The sequence below is a fragment of the Bos taurus genome, chromosome 18 (genome assembly GCF_002263795.3).
Source record: "Bos taurus isolate L1 Dominette 01449 registration number 42190680 breed Hereford chromosome 18, ARS-UCD2.0, whole genome shotgun sequence".
In the NCBI taxonomy this organism is placed as follows: domain Eukaryota; kingdom Metazoa; phylum Chordata; class Mammalia; order Artiodactyla; family Bovidae; genus Bos; species Bos taurus.
Window position 1 is genome coordinate 12059993 of NC_037345.1, and position 20472 is coordinate 12080464.

The following is a 20472-nucleotide window of genomic DNA, read 5'->3' on the forward strand; positions in this document are numbered from 1 at the left end:
AGATGTGGCTGGTACTGAGACATGGGGGAAGTGTGGCAGGGCACAGCTTTAAAAGAATGACAGTCATCGAGAACATGACAAAATCTGAAACCTACTAGGGCCAAGATGGGGGAATATTTGCCTTCCAGGGGACCCTGAGCTTCATTATACGTTCATTGTAACACATCGGCTAAATGACACATCTACAATTCTGAGGCCAGCCATCAAAACCCAAAGAGTAGCTGGTGGCCTAACTTCTGGAAATCCCCACCACTTTCAACCCACTCCAGTATTCTTGCCTGGAAAATCCCATGGACAGAGGCTACAGTCCATGGGGTTGCAAAGAGTCGGACACGACTGAGCACACAAACATACGCACTTCACAAAATAGCTGGAATAGTCCCCCCACTCCCTAGCCTGTGAAATCACCCAGCCTATAGAAGCTAACTCCCTGTATTTCAGGGACTCCCTCGCCTTCGGAGACAGCCCACATTTTGTCTGGGGAGTGTGTATCTCTCTAAATAAATCTACTTCTTACCTATCACTTAGTTCCTCACTGAATTCCTTCTGTGGGGACACATATAGAACCAGAGCTTCACGAAGTCCTCAGATCAGATGTGCAATTTCAATGAAGACAGTGGTTTCGACTCCCAGCCCCTGGGTTCCAGTCCCAGTCTGAGTTGTGTGGTTTCAGCATCACAGTCCGGCCCTTTTCAGGCTGTCTCTAACTCCAGTTCTCTCCGCAGGTCAGTCCTCTGAAGCCTGAGTTTCAGTCCCCAGCCCCGCAGGTACCAGCAGTCTCAAGTCTTGGGCTGGGGACCACAGTGAGGTGGTGTGACTCTCTCTCTGTTCTGGCTGCCACCAACCTGCAGCTGCAATCTCTTCTGAGCCTCCGAGACTCCCCCTCTGTCCCCACTAAGGTCCCTTCCCGAAAAGGGGCTCCCCATGTAGGGGGACCTTTTCTCCTTTCCAGCTTCCTCCTGGGGGTGCAGGTCCCGTCCCGATTCCTTTTTCTCTTTTTGTTTTCATCCTAGCTGGTTACATGGAGCTCTTTATTGCACCTCGGGGTGTCTGGTATCCTCTGCCATCGTCCAGTGAGGTATTCTCCGGGAACTCTTCCATGTGGGGATGTATTTTGGCTGTATCTTTGGCAGGAGCTGGGCTCCATGTCCTTCTATTCTGCCATCTTGACTCTTCTCTCTGTGCATGTAATTAGGCTCAGGGTCTCCCGCTGAGCTCATCCTGAAGCAGGCCTGGGTGGGCCTTCAGTCCAAGGACGGGTGTCCTTATAAGAGACAGAAGAGAAAGATGAGGAGAGGTGGTGTTAAGGCAGAGGCTGGAGGGAGGCGGCCACAAGCCAAGGGACAACTGAAGTCAGTGTGGGGCCAAGACCCCACAACTGGAGCCCTGTATGGGTGACCTCCCCTCCATGAAGGATTTTAAGCAAGAGGATGATTGCCAACATCTGGGGAGTGGCACGCCAACTGGCTGCCATGTGAGAAGGTCTTGGAGGGGCGAGGTTGGGTGGGGAAGAACAGCCGACCGCCAAGGTGACCACGTGGAGGAAGGAGACAATCAGATACCTGGGAAGTCCGGGGCACAGACGCTGATGCCAAGGCTCGCCATGGCACTGCGTCTACTGGTCCTTTCAGGGCATCAGTGGAGTCTTAGCTCAGTCCTGTCCCCAAGTGGGTCCAGTGGGTCCCCAAACCTGTCCTGTGGTTACTTCCTCTGCTCCGGAATGCTTAATTGGAGCAGACACCCCTGGCTGTCCGCTTCAGGGAGGGGCAAGGGGTAGGTCAGAGTGGATTCCTAGGTTGTTGGTGGGGCTCCTGCTCCCACAGTCAGTTACAGCAATTCTGGCCCCTGTCACTTTGCTCATTTCATTTACTCTTGTCCTGGGTGACCCAGGAGTAAATGCGGCTGGAGGAGGGGCCCCCTCTCCCTTTCAGGATTTTCCCCTCAGGGCTGGGCTCTCGGGTCACCCCCTCCCAGGACCTGTGCTCACAGGGCAGCATTTCTCCTTGTGGGCCACCTGCATTAGACTCACGGTCTTCTGACACTGACTCTGCATGCAGCTGAATGGGACTCAGAAATTTGTTGTTTAGTCGCTCAGTTGTGTCTGACTCTTTGGCAACCCCATGGCTCCTCTGTCCACGGGATTTCCCAGGCAAGAATACTGGAGTGGGTTGTTATTTCTTTCTCCAGGGGATCATCCTGATCCAGGGATCTAGCCCACATTTCCTGCATTGGCAAGCAGATTCTTTACCACTGAGCCACCAGGGAAGCCCCTCGGAAGCTATAGTGATGCATGAATTCACCCACATCTTCCATGCTGATGGTGAGAACCAACGCTGACCCGGAATTTCCCTTGTGCTCCTTGTAAGGGCTGTCCCTTCAAAGTGAGTGGTGATTTGACCTGGCCCCACCCTTCCTGCTTTGGAGAGTCCTCCTCTGTCCCCTCTCCAGCCCACTTTGGGTTTCCCAAATCTCTTCATCAATCCTGGTTTGGGGAAGGGAGCCTGCAGGTAGTCATTTACACCTTGGTATAAATTTCTGTCACTGCCTTTCTGTCCCTCTTGGGGAGGGCATTTTGTAAGTCACAACTCACGGTGAATGAAAGTGATGTTCCCCAGAAAAACATGCCCGTGAGAACAGGTGAGCCAGGCACGTTACCTGTGCCACCCCTTTCTGGTGGTGGTGGTAGCTTAGTTGCTTAGTTGTGTCCAACTCGTGTGACCCCATGGACTGTAGCCTGCCACACTCCTTGGTGCATGGGATTTCCCAGGCAAGAATACTGGAGTGGATGGCCATTTCCTTCTCCAGATCCCTCTCTGAGGAACCCTGAATTCTCTGCCCCCGACTATCCAGACTCCCAGGACCCTGTAAGTGTGCCTGCTTCTCTAGGCAGTGTCCCACAACTCCTTGCCACACCTGACACGTCCCCTTTGCTCTGTCTCTTTCTGATCACAGACATGTGCACTGGAGAGTCTGGCCTATAACAATAGTGTCCAAACTCCTTCTCTTCTCCAAAACCAGGGCCTCGTCTCAGCCCCATCATCACCCACACACCACATCCCCATGCAAACCATATTCAGCTCACCAGGAAAAACAGGCTCCTCCAGTCCCCTTCTCCGAAAAACAGTTCTTACATTTTCAAAGATGGATTTGATATTTGATACATTGAAAGGAGGAGGAAAAGCTGCCATGTCATTTCCACTTTACAGTTTAGTATTGATTTTGTTTTCAGTTACATCTTTGTAAGCCTTGTTCAGGCTTTGGCTTAATCCATCCTGGCTATTGCATGGATTCTCCTTGCTCAAGACCTCTGAGATCTCAGATCCTTAAAAATATTCCCTCCAAGTCCTCAAGGATCACCTGATTAATTTCAACACTTTAATCCAGCCCAGAGCAGATTGAGACAAACCCTGAAAAGATTATGGTGCTATCCCCATGCCTTTATGAAATTCAACAAAAAAGTAGTACTCAATCACGAAAAAGGAGGTAAGGAAATTCAGCAAAGTGCTAACTAAGGGCTGTGCTTATATTTACAATTAGTATATTTAATGTGATTTGGTTTACTGGTTCACTTTCTTTTCTGTTCATTGAGCCTCAGATTTGTTACAATTTTTTGTCATGTTTCCCTGCTTCCCCCATCTAATGGCTTGTTTGTAATTGTCTTTTTTATCTGCTCAAAGTTATGTAGTAGCCTAGATGGATACACGTGTACCTATGCTGAGTCCCTTTGCTGTCTACCTGAAACTATCACAACACTGTTAATTGGCTATACTCCAATATAAAATAAAAAGTTAAAAAAAATCACTTCTATTTGTGTGTTTCTACATTCTTTTGGAACATTTTACTTATTGTATAGATTTACATTTCTTGCCTTTAATTTCTTTTCCTTTTTTCTTGGTGTTTAACTTACATCCATAGGGCTTCCCTGATAAGTTGGTAAAGAATCCGCTTGTAATGCAGGAGACCCTGGTTCAATTCCTGGGTCAAGAAGATCTGCTGGAGAAGGGATAGGCTCCCCACTGCAGTATTCTTGGGCTTCCCCTGTGGCTCAGCTGGTAAAGAATCCACCTGCAATGCAGGAGACCTGGGTTCGATCCCTGGGCTGGGAAGATCCCCTGGAGAGGGGAAAGGCTACCCACTCCAGTATTCTGGCCTAGAGAATTCCATGGACTGTTCAGTCCATGGGGACGCAAAGAGTCAGACACGAATGAACCCCTTTCACTAACTTATATCCAGGGAAGTACAGAAAGTGTACAAGTCTTAAATTTATAGCTTGATGGTTTTACATGATTGTACACCTCAATACAAGGTATACACCAGCACCCAGGGCCCCCAGCCAGAAGACCTGCTCCTTCACAGCCTAAACCCTCCCCAGAGATGGCCTCTATTCTGACCCTACCGTCAGTGCATATGGAGAAACACCGAATTCCTCAATCATGTTCTTGCTTTGGATGGCCTGACTGGGATGTGGGCAACCCACTGGGGTCTTTATCCTTCCTGGCAAACTTCCAGGATCCCTAAGATTGGGGCTTACATGAATGTACCCCACTCCCCAACCTGTCTTTGGGGTGATATTCAAGTCATGGCTCAACCTCTCACGGCCTCCTGCTCATGCAACCTGTCCCCTTCCACCATGGCTGACCCAGAAGGTCAACGTTCAACCCTGCCCAACCAATCACAGCCAAGCAATGCACCAGAAGCCTGAACACTATGTCCTGAGGAGTGTACTTCAGACAGGGACCTCTGCCTGTGTGTCATCCTGGAATAAAAGCTGGGCTCTGTAGGCAAGAGTCTGCAGACCTGGCACCTAGCCCTGAGGGATGCTAAGTCCCTCATCCTTCTCCACCATGCTGGCATTCTGGCAGACATCACCAATCGATCTTCCGCTCCCTTCCCCCTGACAGACATCACCAATCCATCTTCACTCCCTCCTCCCCAGCCTTGAGGGAGGCAGTGTCTAAACCAGCCATCCTCAGAGCCAGCTGCACATTGGGGTGCTTGGGTGCTTTGAAAGCAACCTGATGCCTGGGCCACACCCCCAAGGATTCTGAGTTAATTAGTCTAGGGTGCAGCCTAGGCACTGGATTTTTCAAATTCTCCCCAGGTGACTCTAAAGTGTGGTCCAGGTCGAGAACTCTTGCTCCCAATGGAGGAGCTTGGGCAGCCACCCCCGCCAAGCAGGTGAAGCCCACGGTCGGTCTGCTCTAAACCCGGCCACCCTGAGCGGTTCACAGACTGAACCAGGTGACTTGGGCATCCCTGGGTGCTGGCTGATGAGGGACAAGCTCAGTACCATCCAGACCTGCTCATCTGAACCTGCACTTCAGCCAGACCCCCAGGCTTGTGTGCGCACTGCACACAAGGGCCCTGGATGAGAGGAGTCCCCACGTGCAGCCCTGACATCTGTGGTTTAGCTCAGGCCACCTCCCTCCACCACTCACAGGTGTGGGTTTAAGAGATAGTACACTTCCAGGATTGTCTTATACTGATGTGACAATCTGTGCTTTTTCTTTTTTCTTCCTTTCTCTCTCTTTTTTTAACATATGTTCTTAATCAACAGAAATGTTCTCCCCATAGTTTCTGTAAATAAATCCCTTAATATGAAAGCTAATGTCCTCCAAAGAACTCATGATAATAATAAAAAAAAAAGCCTTTTCCCATGAAGTCCACTTCCCACAGTAAAAGTCTGTGGTCCTTTCACTTTGGAGGCAAAGGTCCAGGGGCATTTCCACAGGACTATGTCTGAGAGTCGAGGGGTTCGGTCACAGCTATATGTATTTAAGAAGAAATCCACAGAAAAAGTTAAGAAGATACAAGACTTTGGTGGCTCAGTGGTAAAGAATCCACCTGCCAATGCAGGAGGCACAGGTTCGATCACTGGTCTGGGAAGATCCTCTGAAGGAGGAAATGGCAACCCACTCCAGTATTCTTGCCTGGAGAATTCCAGGGACAGAGGAGCCTGGCAGGTTACAGTCCATGGCATTGCAAAGAGTCAGACATGACTGAGCGACTGAACAACAACAACAAATTACAGAAAAACAAATCACCCACAACCCCACCACTCTATTATTTTAAGATTTTTGTATTTGAAAATGTTGCCATCATTTTAATCATATATATGTGTGGGTACTTTAAGAACATTCTAGCACCTTGAAGAACAGTGTGTTTATTAAGGCGATTTCTTGGAGGCCGAAGATTTAAGTTGGTAGTTAAAGGAAGAAGGTAGGAGGCAACCTTACGGATCATCACTTACAGATGGGGAAAGGAGACCAGACTTGGTAAGTAATATGCCCAGGGTGGCACAGCAGCTGAGTGGCAAAAAGCAAACCAGGGACTTTCTGGTGGTCCAGTGGTTAAGACTCTTCCATCCAATGCAGGGGATGTGGGTTCAATCCCTAGTCAGAGAACTAAGACACCATATGCCAAGGGGCTTAACTAAGCCTGTATGCCACAAATTCTGAGCCCCGCGCCACAGTGAAAGATCTCAGACACTGCAAGGAAGATTCCACGTGCTGCAGCTAAGCAGCAAATAAAAAAAACCCAAACCCAGGTTTCCTGATGGTGGGATTTCCTGGTATACTACTGAGCCAGTCCCTGGGGTCTTACGGTCTACTCTTTTTCTAGCCTCTCATGTAAGGGGGTGGCATCCTGTTAAAAAAAAAAATCTACTGCTCTCAATCCATTCGGGTGTTTTCCTTTCATGGTCTGTGTTGAACAGCAAAACAGCAATTGATTATTTATTGCAAGCCAACATTTTGCCCATCCCTGCTGCCCTTGTGCAATCAGGGAAAGTGGGATCCCGAGAGGGCAAGCTACTTGCCTGAACAAACACAGCTCGTCAGAGGCAGAAGCAGGCTCTCAACTGGCTCTGCTGGACCCCCCAAGCCTCCGAGAGCCATGCTGCCCAGCCAGTGTCGGGAAGCCCCCAGGCCTCCAGCAGAGCCAGCTTCGGGATGTGAGGCTGTTTATTGTTCCTGGGGCTGTCTGTGCGGCCGTTGATGTGTCTGAAGAGGGTGGAGAAGGAAGGGGCCTCTGGTGGGGGTTGACCATCCAAACAGATTCGACAGAAGCCAGAGTGTAGCCGGGGCAGCGAAAGGCTGGTGAGCGGGCAGGGGGCCTGTGGATCTCTCGTGCTGTCTTGTGATAATGTCATGTGCTGCCCCCAGTGAGGAGGGGGCCCTGCACATCCTTCCTTGTACCCCAGGGCACCTGCTGCCAGCCAGCTCTTCCATGGGGCAGACCTGGACCGCCCAGCTGAGGCCTGGCTGATGTGGGAACCATGCTGCCTGCCGCCCAGGCACGTTGCTCTCCTGGTATTTGAGGACGTGGCCCAGCTTTCCCAGATGGGTCCCCGACACAAGCTGTGTAGCCCGCAGCCGCTCAGAGAACATAGAACAGGCCTTGGGCTGAGACTCCACCCCCCAGGTCTGCACGCGGTGACTGTGCGGTGCCTCCGACGTGCTGTGCACTTTCCCTGGACTGTTTCGTGTGAGCCTGAAACAGCTCTCCAAGGTGGGGCCCATTCCAGCCCCACTTCACAGGTGAGCAAACTGAGGCTCCAGCTGGTGAAGCCACTCACCCAGGTGACGGGCTAGCTTGTGACCTGGGCTTTCACAGCTGACACTGGACCTGATGTGACAGCTCAGGGGCTGCAGCCCGGGCTCTGCGGGACGCCTCTGTCACTTTCCAGCACTCTGGTCTTCAGAGATGGACTGACCTCTCTGTCTGTTTCCTCTTCTAGGAGATGCACGCGATAAGAAAGCCTGGCTCCTGCAGTGACGTGCATGGGTGCTAATTTGCTTCAGTCATGTCCGACTCTGTGACCCCATGGACTGCAGCCCGCCAGGCTCCTCTGTCCATGGGATTTTCCAGAATATTGGAGTGGGTTGCCATGCCCTCCTCCAGGGGATGTTCCCCACCCAGGGATCAAACCCGTGTCTCATGTCACCTGCATTGGCACGCGGGTTCTTTACCACCAGTGCCACCTGGGAAGGCCCTGGGATTACAGAGGGGGTCAAGTAAACTTTTCCCTGAAGCCAATAGACTGCAGGGAAGATGTTTAGCATCTAACAGGTCCCGTCAAAGGCTGGCTCTGACCAGGCATCCCTGAGCACTGCCGAGCTTCCCTGGGTACCCATCTTCCTGTCTCTCCGCGTCCCCGTGTCACGTGTGGGTGATGATGGCTACCGTGAGGGTCACTGAGAAGATGGGAGACGAGGTGGGTGAAGCTGGTGTTCCGAGTGTCTGCAGCATCCTCTGGACTTGCACGTTTTTAATTTCAAATGTTCACCGTGTCTTCAGACGCCCTTGCAGTCCTGGCTGGGAGCACACTTCTCTCTGATAGCAGCCGTGAAGCCAGCATTAAATCAGCGCGTGGAATATGGCCACCAACACAGGGGTGTGGCCTTTATTAGTGCTGGTACTGGAGGGTGAAGCTGGCAGAGGACCCCAGGGGGCACCTGGTGACCCTCTCCTTTAAAAAGAAAAGGGAAATGGCTTCTATTTAGGCTGAAGCAACTTTCTGACAAAGAAGAGAAGGGAGAGGCTTTGTAGGAAGTTTTTTTTTAAGATTGTGTTCACTCAGGGGCTGTAACATTCAAGTTGTGACTTAATAACAAAAGAAATTCAGCTGGCATTTGGCCGAGTTTAGGCTGGTGTCAGCTGGTTCCAACAGGACCTGAGGAGCAGGGGGCTCTGCATTGGTCCCCATGGGCTCTTCATCCTTCCATGGACAGGGGTGCCATCCTGTCAAGGAGGCGCTGGGGGCCAGGGTAGGGGCTCAGCGAGCCTGGATGATGGTTCCCGCCACCATGGGCTTTTCTCATTAACCCGCGGTCACACGAGTCCATGAGTCAAAAAAAAACATGCGGACCTGACCCAGGGATGTGGGTGCAGGACGGATGGCCGTCTCTTGGCTTTGCTAATTGGGGTTCTCTTCTCATCCCAATCAGGTTCTGCTCTTCGTCTAAGCAGATGAGATAGGAAGGAAGCTGGGGTTTCCTAACAAGCCGGCCTAGCAGGGCCGCGCAGCCATTTCTAAGTGACCGGCCCGGGCGAGAATCCTGGTCGGTTTGGCAGTAGGCTCATTCCCCTGGGAGCGTGTCGGTGTGATGACCCCAGGGAAGCCAGAGTCGAGTGGAAGCCCCTTTGAAATCTGGTTGCAGACGTTGCCTTGAGCCGAGATGTCAAGATTCCTTTCCCGAGGAAGAAGTCCATCTGAGCTGCTGCCCCGTTTGTCCAGCAGAATGAGGAGAGCTCGGGCCGCCAGCCTGGACCCGAAGCCACGGCTGCTCTCCGAGAACAAAAACAGCACCGATGAGTAAGGGCCAGCGACTCTTTTTATTGCAGGCTTGGAAATTATCAAAATCAAATCAAGCCACATAAAACTGTGTCCTTCTTTTGTATCTTTTCATCAGAAGGACTTGAAGGAAAAAAAGATGTATCAGCATTTTTTGTTTTTTTTTCTTCTAATTTATACAGAAATAATACCAAAAAGAGGCGCTTCAATGACTTTGCAAATTAAAGCAAGAAGATGCCAACTTTAGATTTTTAAAACCACCACATATCCACTGGTCTAAGTCAAAACTAATAGTTAACATTGATAATGGATTTTTTTCCCCAGATTTTTTTTTTAATCTGAATATAAAAAAGTATTATATGTTATATTGACATTCAGGCTAAATCTTTCCCTTATAAGGTGTTTGACATAAATAGTTTTTATTATGTGACTCTTAATGGGAGGAATACACACATTTCTTAAAGGTCCCAGCTGTTATTGTTATTATCCGAGACATAAAATTGGAATCCCCACTTCCAATATCAAATTTTAGCACAAACCCTATAAAATGTATCTTGTCAGAATGTGTCAGAACCGCTAAGCTCTTTTCGGCTGAACAGACTGCAGCTGGCGCTTGGTCCCGGAGGCTGACTCCACTCCGTGTGTCCTCTGGGTTGCGGCAGTGAACCGGTCCGGCTGGCACCCCGCTGCAGGTCTAGCCGCGAGGGAGGCGTGGGGTCAGATGAGTGTGTCCCAGCGGCCGGCCCGGTGACACGAGCCTGCAGGGCCGGGCCAGGGCCTGGAGATAGGACCCGCCAGCAAGTATGCGGAGAATGTTTTTCTTCGGACTCTCCGGAGGCTCGCAGACCACAGGGATTCCGTCCGCAGTGACAGCCTTAACATTTGCCAGAGCCCTGGACGCCACTGCAGAAATGGCATTGCCCACCCGGAAAGTGAGAAGGTAACGTTTATTTTTGTATTTTTTCTCTCTCTCTCCCGTATACAGACTGGAGAAAGACCACCAAGCGTGGGCCATTTTTTTTTTTCCACCATGATGTACAATTCACATTTGTTAATCAAAAAAAAGTGCCCGAGGTCATCCACCTAGACTTTTTTTTTTTTCTTCTTCTTAAACAGGAAACGGGTTTCAGATGTTTATATGTTAAAAAGTAAGGCTACTAATCTGTTTAGCCATTTACCAGACCCTGGTTAACTCTCTCTTAACATTTTAATGTTCAGACCTCATAGAATGACATTCACTTTTATCTCTCTTGTTATTTAGAATTAAAAAAAAAAATCTTTCGATAGTCACCTGCTTTGGGGGAGCTGTTTCAGCGGAGTTTAAAATAAATGAGTTTGGTAGTTTAGTGACGTTGTTCTCTTAGTGGCATTGATGCCCTGCAGAGTGGGTAGAATTCTCAGGCAGTTTGTTAAAACAGACTGTGGACACGCGTCTTTTCATGCGCCCACATTCAAAACAGGCATGTGTTGAGGCATCTTAGATTCACACCAGAGATTCACAAATGCACACCATTAAGAGGTCCATAGCGATGGAAAAATTAGTTCTTTTACACATTGGCTCTTTTTCTTATGATCAGTGTGATATTTTCCACTGTTCTCAATATTAGGCTGTGAGCAGTCACAGAGAACAACCTTTTCCCAAGCGGGTCCGTGGTCATTTAGCCTGACGTTTGGAAATCAAAGTTCGTTTTATTGATGGATTTTTTTCCCCCTCACTCCAGGGGTGGGAATTTTAAACAGTTGCTGGTGGTGAAAATATCTCCCAGTTTAGCACAGCAAATCAGTGATCTTTTTCTGTGTTGGGGAGGTTTACATATCTATAATTTGGAAGAAAGGGGTACAGATAGGAGAAATGTGAGTGCTTCTATGAATTTGTTAGTACACAAATCACTGGCTGAAAAGACTCTTTTAAACACAGAGGTCAGAGCAGAAGGAATTCTATCACTTGCTAACCCAGATCTGATGGCCCCCAGCATTTGACCAAATGCTTTCTATCTGCAGGTTGCATAAAGAGGCAAAATGATGGGTTTGGGAGACACGTTGTCAAGGAGAGAGAGAAACAGCTGAATTGAGACCAGCTCTAAGAATCAACTGAGCATTCTCCGGACCAGTGAAAGAGGTATTTGTAAAAATGAAAACAAAAAGACAAGAAGCATTCTCAATTTCCCCATAATTGTCCTTGTCTGTCTCCTACACAAATATGTATTTCCATGTGGCAGAAATACACTTATTTTCTTCCTCATCAGTTATCAGCAATGGCTGGAGAAATAATGGATACAAGTGTAAAAAAGGACATGTAATATATGTCCCAACTCTTTCAAAATAGGGGTGGGATGGGTTCGATAAAACAACATTTTAAATATGTGCTTTTGAAAAACAAACAAAATCTCGATTCCTCGGGGCTTATTTTAATTTGGTGTTAGGACGGCACAAGGCTACCCCGGTACAGGCGTTAGGAACCCTCAGTGCAAACACAGGTCAAAACGGCAACGGCACCACCTGCCTCAAAATGTGAGCAGCAAGCACAGAACAGGCTTCTGGTGTGAAAGGAGTGCCTACGGAACGAGTCTTCAAAACGTCAGCACCAGCAGAGGTGGATCCGTGTGGAACAAATGCACACCAGCTCTGGTCTTTCTCCAGGACACGTCTGTGTTCCCAGAGACCCGCATCTCCCGCATCTTGACTGAGGAGAACACTTTTGGTTTGGGGAGCCCCAGGATGCTAACAGCAGTGGGGAAGCCTGATGCGGCGTGTCCGCAGCTACAGAAAGGCCAGAGCAGCCTGCGGAGGACAGGGGTCTGCAGGAGGGTGGGGAGGGCCGCAGTTTGGGCGACGAGAATTTCCTCCACCCGGGGAAGGGCGAGGGGCACCGGGCTCAGACGTCCCTCGGCCCTCCTGTGTGAAAACCCCAGGACACGAACCACTCTGGGCCAGGACTTTCTGTTTTTAAAAATCTCTTTGGCCCCCAGACGTTACGAACAGAAGAATGCCGAAGTCTGCAACTCCAGGGCAATCACCGTGTCAGCTCGGAGCCGAGATGTTTCCCCGAATGAACACCTGGGTGATGTAAATCACCCCAGGGGTAAACACTTCAGGCCTGGATGCAGGCTGGGCGGGGTGCACTCTCCCACCGGCCAGGTCCATAAACCAGGCGCTGGCCGGCCCTGCAAATGCTCCTTTCACCGACAAAGACCCCCCTCTGGGCCTGGGAGCAGATGCCTGCCCGGAGGTCGCTCAGATAACGGCCAGGGGGGCTCCCACCCTCCCTTCTGGCCAACTTACCCTGCGCTGCTCTGGGGGAGTGGAGCTGTCAGAGGTTTCTGTCCTTATGAATGACTTTACCATACCTACAGGCGGGAGTCGGGGCTACCGGCTTCGAGCTGGATATTTGTAAAGGGCGGCATGCAAATATGAACCCTAAAAAAAGATGATTTGTGCTTTAATATCATGATAGTAAAATCATAACAGGAGTAATAGCAGTAATCTAAAGAGCTATATGAAATAATCCCTGGGACAGTAGAATCAAAGCGGCATTTCCTCTTTTAAAACAGTGAATTAAGATATTAAACTCTCTCTTCCCCCTCACTGTCTTAAATTCTTTGACTTTTAATGGATAACCATTCGGTTGGTACACTCCACTGATAAAAAAATCCCTGAGTGGGGGCAAGTAGATGGCAGATGGCAAAATATATTCCCGCAAAGACTGCCAAGTTGAGAATTTCTTCATGTTCTGATGCTCTAAGTTAAGAAAAAGGTCTCTCCTAATTATCGGGCTAGGAGGGGTCTTTTAAATGATATCGCCTGTCTTTAGCCAGACAGACGTGAGGACGAGCAACGTAAACATTATAAAAGCAGCCTTCAGCACAGGCTTTTTATGGCTCTATCCCTTTCCACTCGCAGCACGAATTAGAGAAACACACAGAATTTGAGAGAAGTTATTCTGCCTCCGGGATCAACCTTGCACCAAAGAAAAATAACCCAGAGAAATTATTCTGCTGCCTGAAACGAAGGCAGGATCAAATGGTTGCTGATCAGAGCAAATGTTTAAATTGGATAAGTCAAATCGAGCGTTATTAAATAAAGCTTGTTTAATGTGTCTCGGACAGAAAACGTCTTTTGAAGAGTGCTGTAAACCTGATATTAGGAATCTGGCCGAGTGCACGTCTTGGGGCTCGATCGGTGCGCACCGGAACCGTGTTCTTACGACAGAAAATGTGATATTCTCCCTTCATGATGTATTTTTTTTCCCTGTGTATTAAATGAAAGCAGAAAGGTTTTTATGTAGTTCTTGAAAACTGTTAATGCGAGTTAATAAATAGGAGACAACCGACCCATGGTTTAATGTTTATTCGTCAGACTCAGCTCCGCTTGGCCAGCCGGGGGATACCGGGACGACGTGCGGTGCTGGAACGCCGGCGTGTGGGGTGGCTTTCCCACCACGGCGCAGTGGGGTCGCAGCTGACCCGTGCTCTCAGCAAACTGAAAACCACTCTCTAATGAGTTTTACAATATTTACATTTTCAATTTTATTTATAGGACGCCAGATGTCTACATTCAAAAGAAAAAAAATCATTTGGAATATAAGATCCCACCCCTTCCGCACACCCGGTGGCATCTCAGGCATTTGTGAGTTCCCACTGCCAGAGGTGTGTGTGTGTGTGTGTGTGCCCGCCACCTGGGAGCCGGGGTTGGGGGTCTCTCGGGGGGTCAGGGAGGTGGCGATGGGGCCTGTGCCCCACTAACTGCATGACCAGGAGCCCGTCTTTATTTCTGGGCCCCATTTTCTCCTTCTGTGAAAAGGCTGGGGCACATCCCAGCACTGTGACCCTTTGCACCGCTTAAAGGTCACCGTGTCCTCCTAAAGCCCTTCCAGGGACCACTGAGAGGCAGCTCGGAGCAGACCTGAGAAAGTGGCTGCACAGCGTGCATGTGAACTCGGGTCCTGGAATCACTAACGGCTTTTCTTGCTTCACCCCTAAATGTGGTCTCAGAGGGACTTCCCTGGTGGCGCAGTGGTTAAAACTGCTTTCACTGCAGGGGACTCAGGTTTGATCCCTTGTCGACGGACTAAGATCCCACATGCCATTCGACACAGTGGAGAAACACAAATAAGTAAAATAAGAAGAAGAAGAAAATAAGTAAGAAAACAAAGTGGGCTTAGAGCATCCAGCTCACAGCAGAGGGGATTGAAAGGTGCTTTGAAAATACAGGTCAGGAATTTTATTCACTTTGTTTTTGCTGTCAACTGACTCAGCACCCAGACTCAGAAACCAACAGCCCCGCTCTGCTTTATCTCCTGCATTTCAGCCACATCTCGTCTCCAAGTGACTCAAGCTCCTCAGATTCCCCCGCTAAGACCTCATCTGCCCCAGGCCCTTGCTGGGAAATTGTCTCCCCTTTCCCAACACAGACAATGAGCAGTGCGCCTTCCAGCTCGTGCCCACTTCAATACCCAGCCTGGTTCCTTCCTGTGGAGCAGTGCCGTCCAGCGGTGCAGGCAGCAAGTGTCCGCGTCCTGCGCATGACCGGGGAGGCACTAGGTGGGACGGGGACAGACCCACAGCCCCTGCAGCTCCCGGGGGGCCTCCCCATGTCACCTCCCTCACTCTTGGGCAGGCATTGTTGCCCCACTTCTTAGCAGACTCTTCAAATCACCGTGCATCCTGCAGCCCAGTGGGACTGCACTGACCCTCCTAGGTCCTTGTCCAGCTTGGACAGAGGGTCCAGCCGAACATGCCTTGGGACAGAGGTTCTCAGCATGGCCTGGAAGCCCCGCCACCTGTGTCTCACATGCCCCAAGGAGGGGGATTCCAGGCACTTGCTGCTTTAGCAAAGCCTCCCACGCTGCTGCTGCTTCGGTGACCCAGTAAGAGCAACTCCTCAGGAGCCTAGTTCCCTCCGAGGCTGCAGCAACCTTACACCTCCGGCATCAAAGCCTGGACCGAAGGCCAGGAAGGAGGCGGTATCGCAGGACCGGCTGTGTGGCTGGCCTGGGACACAGGAGGAGAGAGGAGAATGGTTGGGGAGGGGGGACAGATGGACAGGAGGAGAAAGCCTCGGAGACCTGCGGAGCAGCAGCTGAGAATCAGGAGATAAGTGGGGTGGGCAGGAGGTGGAGATGAGAGAGGCCGGGGGAAGGGGAGGTGGGGGCAGGCGGCAGGGGTCTCGCATCTTTCTCCCCTTCACCATTTGGCTCACGTCCGCCCCAGAGACTCTGTCTCCTGCTCGTCCCACCTCTACCTCCCATCCCCCCGGCCCGGTGGGTCCCAGCCCTGCCTGTCCTTTCTGGTCCCCGAGAGCTCCGATGGTACAGATGCCTGACCCCACCCCAGAGACTCGGAGGGGGTTGCATCGGGCGTGGAATCCAGCTTCAGCACATTCTACCTGCTCCCAGGCAGTCCCCTGATCTGAGCCTCAATTTATACACTCAACTTCCTTCATGAGCTTGCACTTGGCATGCTGGGGACTTCAGAGGTTTGTCTGTCCTTAATCGGCACCCGCACTGGGTGAAAGCCTGCAGTGGTCCAGGGGCCACCTCGTCTATACAGAAGCATTACCTCCATCGGTCAGACACTCGGGTTGAGGCCTGGTGAGGCAGATGTACTGGGTGCTCTGGCTCTGCTCGGTCCCCTGAGGTGGTCTGCCTGAAGGACCGTGAAGGAGCCCCTCCCTCGTTAACCTGTGTGCCCCACCCCCACCCCTCGGCCTCTCTGTCCACCCCACCCCACTGGCAAAACCAAGAGAATGAACTGGACAGCTCTGAACAGTTTCTGAACCGAGACCCTGACTTGCACAAGAATCCCTGGTCTCAGCACACAGCTTTCTCTTTCTTAGTAAACGCATTGAGAAAACAGAATACAAAAAAGTCTTCCGAAAACAGTTCTGATAAAACTTCTAAAATCTTCTTAAAAAAATGATCAAGTCTTGATGACTTTGAAACATACATTCCAGTTATTTGTTTGAAGTAATTCTGATGTCTCACTGCCCCTCACTGCCTTGTAAATTGCAATCCATTACTGACTCAATGTACATGAATTTGCGGAAACTCAGGGAGATAGTGAAGGACAGGGGAGCCCGGCGTGTTGCAGTCCATGGGGTTGCAAAGAATCAGACACGGCTTAGTGACTGAACAACAACCATTAATGAACGTTAACACAGGATATCTAGCAAGTCAGGCACTGTTTGGGAAACCTCACGTGGCTTCATTCAGTTCACTGTGGCAATGACCCTGCCGTGCAGGCATCACTTTTGTGTCCATTTTACAGGTTGGATAAGTGAGGCAGCGAGGTCAGATGTGAACCCAGGTGGTCTGGCTCCACAGGTGGGCAGGGCTGGGGAGCCAGGCGGGCAATACCGAGTTGCAAGATGGAACTCTGTTATTTAGGAGAATTTCTGAGACGCAGCCCCAAGCCAGCCCTGCCGCTCTCTGTGAGTCTGAGTCACTTTTCCTTTCTCAAGCCCAGTTTTCTCTCCCATAAAGCAAGAGCGGTCCTATGGGTGTGCTGCCTCCACTCCTTTCCACCACCAAAAGTAAGACCACCAATCCCCTCCTCCATACTTTCCAGGGCCTGACGCCTGAGCTTCTGGTTTGTGATAAACTGGGCTCTGTTCTTAAGGAAGAGAAGAATGTTTTCTGGAAATACCAAGCCGGTCTTTGCTGGGACAAACCTTGAGGCTGAGGCACAAGGAAAGTGGGGCAGGCTTGGACGTGCAGCAGGACCCCTGGCTGGCTCAGGGACCCTCTGACATTCTGACCCCGGGACAGGGAGGACTCTGAGCTCTGGTTTCTCTACGAGACGGCAGGGGGACAGACACACTGTGGTTCCTGTGGAGCTGAGCTGCCAGCAGCCCTGGAGTCCAAGAGCTGGATCCCATCTCTCTGCAAATCCAAAGGAGGAATCCCCCACACCTTCTGGGTCCTGTCAATCAGGAAATCTCAGCTCTGGGAGGATTACATAAAGCAACACTCCACGTTCATGAAAGAGCAGCCCAGAGCTTTCCACAGCCTTCCAAAGTCATCACAACAAAAAGCAAAGAGCACAGGCGGGACTCCTGTCTATAAACATCTTCTCACACCAACCAGAGGAGAGAGGCACCACTGTGAACCCATTTTTCAGATGCAGATACTGAGGCACAGAGCAGTTATGAAATTTAAGTAAGGTCACACTTGGAGCTGATCTCTGATCCCAGATGGTCAGCCTGAAGGGCTGTTAACCCTCAGCTTCCCCAGTTTCTCCAGGTACCCAAGAGGTGGGAGTTATTATTATTATTGGGTTTTGGTCAAAAATAATTTTTTCTTAGACAGCCGGCACAGCTATAGAGAGTCACCACCAGAAAACAACACCGATGCAGCCCACCTACGAAATTCACACACAGGAGGGATGCGAGAGGCGCACACACCATGTCTGCTGAGCCGTCCCCTCAGCTCTCCACCTCTGATCCTCACCTCCTTCCTGCCTCTTACTCAGTACCGCCTGATATCATGTCTTGAGTTTGCACTCACCCAGAAAATGTAAGCTCCTTGACGTCAACTATTTTTGTCTACTGGGTTTGACATCATATCCTCAGCACCTAGAACAGTGCCCAACGCATACGACTGCAGCAAGTATCTTTAAATAGGTGGATGAATGCATTGTGCTCAGTTATTCAGTCACGTCGTGGCCGAGTGGTCTTTGCGACCCCAAGAACTGTAGCCTACCAGTCTCCTCTGTCCATGGGATTTTTCCAGGCAAGAATACTGGAGTGGACTGCCATTTCCTTCTCCAGGGGATCTTCTCCACTCGAGGATTGAACTCGCGTCTCCTGCATTGGTAGAAGGATTCTTTACCACTGAGACACCTGAGAAGCTGAAGGATAAATGGGTGATGCTTTTTTCAGAGCTTTGTCATCTTTCTGAACTCCCTTTAAAAAAATCTGTAAAATGGGACTTGTGGTTGCCAAGGGGGAAGAGGGTAGAGGAGGGAAGGACTGGGAGCTTGGGATTAGCAGATGCAAACTATTTCATGATGGATAAACAACAAGATCCTATTGTAGAGCCCAGGGAACTATATTCAATATTCTGTGATAAACCATAATGGGAAATATGAAACAGAGTATTTTATATATATATGTGTGTGTATATATATATATATATATATATATATAACTGAATCCCTTTGCTATACACAGAAATTCACACACTGTAAATCAGCTATACTTGAATAAAATAATTTTTTTAAAAAAGTCTATAAAATGGGCTGAGTGCTCCCCACCATAGGGCAAGGGGAGGCAAGACCGGTCAGCTGTCCAGCTTGCGGTGTCCCGTGCATCTCAGCACAATTGGCCGAGCTGTATGTCCTCCCCAGACACCCAGGGAACCACCCGCCCCACCCCCCATCCGCAGCCTGTGAGGCTGCCTGTTCTGGAAGCTGCCACCGCTGCCCTCTGCAGTCTCTGGGCTTTGTCTGCCCCATGGCCTGTGATCTTTCAACAGTTAAGAGCATCGCTAATAAGAGATTTGAGAACAATTTGTGTCACTTGGAGAAGGCTGGGTTTCTGGAGGGTGGCTGGATCTTAGGTATTGAGTGAGCTGAAGTCTCTGCTAATTCCGCTGACTTTGAACAATAAACAGCCTCACACCCTCCATTGTTCTGGGGCCTGGTGCGGACCAAGTGGGCCCTCCCCCGGGAACCCTGAAAGGATTCCTTAGAGAGTGGGTGTTGACCTCTATCTCACCTGGGAGCCTCTGCTCCGGAGAAGGTCTGGCAAACGGCAGGGCCACTTAGCACTCCTGACCCACAGAACCAGAGTTTCCACAGCCCATACCCGCCTCCTGGGAGGATGGCCCTGCAAGCGGGGCATCCCAGGGCAGAGACTGCACACACACACGCCCCTCCTGCGTGCTCCTCCACAGTCGTTTTAGTTCACGGTGGGCAGGGACTTAAAAATGAACGTACAAGGACATGGATGAATGTAAACCTTGACGATGCATTCCAACATACACTAGGTGAAGACAAACATTGTCTGATTCCACTTATGTGAAATACCTAGAGCAGACAAATTCACAGGGTTAAGAAAGTAGGTTGGTAGATGCCCGGGGCTGGGGCTGGGGGGCTGGGGAGTTAGTGTTTAATGGAGACAGAGTTTCAGTTTAGGAAGGTGAAAAATCTGGGAGATGGATGATGGTGAGGGTTTCACAATAAAGTGAAGGTAATTGGTGCCACAGAGCTGTCCAGTTAAATACGGCTAAACTAGTATGTTTTATATTATGTGATTTTTACCACAATAAAAAACATTAAAAAAACAAAAACAAACTTGCATTTATTTCTTTTGAAAACTAAGTATTATAACATGTTTGTTATAAAACAAAATATTTATTATAGAAACTGTATGAAAAATGTAAATGCTTAAGGAGTGATTTATTAACTATAATCTTGCCATCCTGGGATTCACTGCTTTGTATCTTTTGCCGTATTTTATGTCTCTGTCCTTGTGTCTGTAGAATACAGCTTGAATTATTATATAATTTTAGATCCCGTTGTTCTCTCATTACTATTTCATCATCAGATATTTTCATTTCTTTCAATATCCTTGGGAACTCACGTATTTTAAAATCGGAAAAACAAGCCGTGTTGTGAAGAAGGCAAAGTCCAGAGGGGACGATGATTCTGCCAATGGACGGAAAAGCCAGGACAGACACACGGTGAGGACGTGGGGTTAATGTCAGCCTTGAAGCTCATTGTGTGTTTACTGACCCCATCCCCTCCTCACGGGCACCGAGGCTGCTCCTGAGTACTCATCTTTATAAACATTGCTGTGGACAGAGATGCTTAGATGTAAGTCCTTGTGAACCTCCCCGTTCACCTCCTGCAATAATCTCCCAGTAGAGGAGTCAGGGACCAAAGCGTGTGGACGGGAAGAAGGCTGCAGGTTCGTTCACCCAAGTCTCCCTAAAGTGTGTGCGAAAGCCGCTCACGGCCTTGGACGGCGCTGAGCAGTGACACCTTTAACTTTCTTTCTTTGTTGTTGTCCAGGGTTTCTCTAGTTTGGTTCTGAAACACCCTCCTGAGCCTGGTCTCTCGAGGGAGGGAGCTGGATTAGCCACGAGTCCCTCCAAGGGAGAGCATCTGGGGAGTTCAGGTTCTGGGGAGTTCAGGCTGCAACACCCCCACCCCCAGCTCGGTTTGGTTTTCAATCTT

General features: G+C 49.8%; 2 long non-coding RNA genes across 2 annotated transcripts in view; one reads left to right on the forward strand and one right to left on the reverse strand.

The window, feature by feature from the left end:
* The window catches only part of LOC112442266 (uncharacterized), a 241951-nt gene that overhangs the window by 163430 nt on the left and 58049 nt on the right, over positions 1-20472 (reverse strand). The gene's annotated exons all lie outside the window — the stretch shown is intronic.
* On the forward strand, positions 9425-13625 carry LOC100847370 (uncharacterized). The gene is made up of 2 exons (XR_238288.5): positions 9425-10235; positions 11297-13625. It is a non-coding gene; the product is annotated as an uncharacterized lncRNA (long non-coding RNA).